Source organism: Frankliniella occidentalis, unplaced genomic scaffold (assembly GCF_000697945.3).
Source record: "Frankliniella occidentalis isolate FOCC.00 unplaced genomic scaffold, Focc_3.1 Scaffold168, whole genome shotgun sequence".
In the NCBI taxonomy this organism is placed as follows: domain Eukaryota; kingdom Metazoa; phylum Arthropoda; class Insecta; order Thysanoptera; family Thripidae; genus Frankliniella; species Frankliniella occidentalis.
In genome coordinates this window covers 250154-252837 of record NW_026267294.1, presented here as the reverse complement: position 1 = coordinate 252837, position 2684 = coordinate 250154, and the positions used below count along the sequence as shown (strand labels likewise).

Sequence of the window (2684 nt, the reverse complement as noted above, 5' to 3'; positions counted from 1 at the left end):
ACCAGACTCTACGTGGCCCGCGGCCCGCGGGCCCTGCCTCACCTCACCCCGCCCCCTCTCGCCAAGGCCGGCAAGGTTCATCCCTACTGGAGGTGCCTCACCCCACCCCGCCCCGCAGCGCTGCTCGGACTCAGGTGAACTATTATCCTCCGTCAGCGTCAGCGGGGGGCCTCAAAATGAAATGGCCATGCTTGGAGAGAGGAAAAGGGGGGTGGGGGGAGAGGCTGAGCCAAAAGGGCAGTAAACGCGGCGAAAACGTAAAAAGAATCGTTATAGAGTGCGGGGGAGAGAAAAAAAAAGAAGAGACGGACATCAAAAAATAAGTGAAAAGTTCCAGAGTAAAAAAGCGGAATGGAATTCTTTTTTAAGCTCACGCAGCAAGAGCAATGGCAACGTTGGACGAAAACATATCCTGCTCGCCCAAACCTCTGTATTTTTGCACGTGTCAAGGTCAATCCCATTGCCTTCCTCCAGCCCTCCGGTTCCAGCCAGCAGCAGGAGCCGGGAGGCCGTCCCCACAGTGCCAGCGGGGCCTTCCCTGGAGGGTATTACGGGGACCCGGCCGCGCCTTCCGCCGGGAACAAGCTCTCCGCCACGGAGCCTCTCCGTCATCCCACATTTTCACCATGCTCCTCTCCCGGCCGGCGGCTCAGGAAAATATGCTCCGTTTATTGCATCCTAGATTCTCTCGCTCTCCGGGGCCCCTGAGCGCAGCCGTGAAATATGGGCATTGGGACGGGACGGGCGGCGGGCCCCGCGGGGCCCCGGTGCGGCGGCGCCCTGTGGGCCCCAGCGGCCCCATCGGACCCAGCCGCCCCTCAAGCCTCGGCCACTTGGATTTTTTCGTCCAGATTTCAATAATTTCTTCAGTGCCTTTGCACGTTACACTAACAATCACGAGCACGACGTTTTGGCGGTGGGCGTTCGCCGTACGTTCTGGACCGTGCGTGGCGTGGCGAGGCGTGGCGGTCGGCAGCCACTTGTTGAATGAATGAGACCGCGGACTGCGGGGCAGAGGCCAGCCCTCATTTTCATTGCGGCCCGACGGCCGGCCCGGCCCGCCTGCATGGCTGGCGAGGCGTCGCCACGGCGTCCGTCGTGGCGCCTGCTCGCCCGGCTGGCGTCGATGAGGAGGCGTCACGAGCTCCAAGGCTGAGGCCGGCCCGGCACTAGCGGCCAGCTGTGGCCTGGCGTTGGGGGCCGCCCGGCTCCAAAAACCTCTCCAGAGCGCCCCGCATTTACACTCGAGTGCAAAATGGAGTGCACCGAGGGGGTGGTGGCAGAGGAGGGAAGGGGGAGCTTTCTGGAACGAGAGAGGGTCGTGGAGAGGCCGGGAGGGGGGATGTGGCTGTAGCATTATGCCATGGCCGGAGCAGCAGCGGGTCAGAAGGTCGTCGCCTCGTGGCGCGGCGTGGCGCGGCGTGGCGCACCCTCTTGACCGCAATGCGACATCTGGCGACAGAGGCTACAGGACTGCTGGCTGCCTCCGCGCACAAAATGTCGATGATGACAAAACGATCCTCGCGCTGGCGAGGAGGAGGAGCGGAGGAGGAGGAGGGGGAGGGGCTCTACTGTCAGCCTCTGTCAGCCTTGGCGGGGAAACAAATGACACTAGTTGAGACGAATTCCAGAGTCTGGGACTCCAATCAGTGCCGGGACGACACAGATGATCGTGTGTGGGAAGCGAGCGTCCAACACACATTCACATTCCGCATCCCTTATTCCCCTCTCGACGACAAGCCCATAAAAGTTGTGCTGTCGTACATGCACACCACCGCCACCACCGCATGCCGTTATCCCTGGAAGGGCGCGGGGTTGGTGACGAAATGACACACACGAGTTATTGTTTTCATCGGGTAAAAATAAAGAAGCGGCTGCGGCTGCGATGTTGCTCGAGCGGGTCGGCTGCACCGCGCTGGCTGCACCACACGGTCGCCGCCGCCAACGCACTCCGTCTCGCCTGGCGGGGCGTGAGGCGCGCGCGAGCGACCGCGAGCGCGTGTGTAGTCTACCGTCATGTCCGCCCTAGACATGAAACAAAAATTTATAAGAGGAAAATATCTCCTCGAAGCGCTCGTGGGTCCCGTCGTCTCCTGCTGCAAACCGCGCGCGATCCCTCGGCGATCCCCCCCGGCGCGCGCGGGATTGAGTGGCGCGGAGTTGGTGGCGGGGCTCGCGTGGGCCGGCCAAAGGATTAAAGGGCCAGCAGGGCCCGTTATAACACCGCGCAACCTTTTGACTGTGTCGACGGGACGGCGCGGCTCAGCCTTCGGAAGAGAGAAAATCCTCTCGAATTTTCCCAAAATGTAGAGAAAAAACAGTTTTGTGCACGAATAGTATGACAAAACCCACATTTACACCCATTAAAACCACAAAATTACTTAATTGCTGTAAAGCTAAAATCCTCTCAACATTTAAGGTTTATTACGAATTTAAGAAGTGCAATTTAAGAGTGCAATCATGCCATCTGTGTACGGTGTTCGGTTGAGTTGCGGTCCCGAGCGAAAAAGCTGCGCGCTCACGCGTCACGTCCACTGAGTGCGGTTTTGTTTTTCAATTAATTTTTGGCGGTGTGAAAATAAAAATAAGGCCACTCTGATTTAATGGACATTCACGCCGTGTGAACAGAGTCAGCGGACGAGAGGTATGGGGAGAGGAACGGGGAGGAAGAGGGAGAGGGGGGG

General features: G+C 59.4%; 1 protein-coding gene across 4 annotated transcripts in view; it reads right to left on the bottom strand.

Annotated features, from left to right (window-relative positions):
* Positions 1-2684, bottom strand: part of LOC113208861 (caskin-2) — a 131307-nt gene that overhangs the window by 8295 nt on the left and 120328 nt on the right. The gene's annotated exons all lie outside the window — the stretch shown is intronic.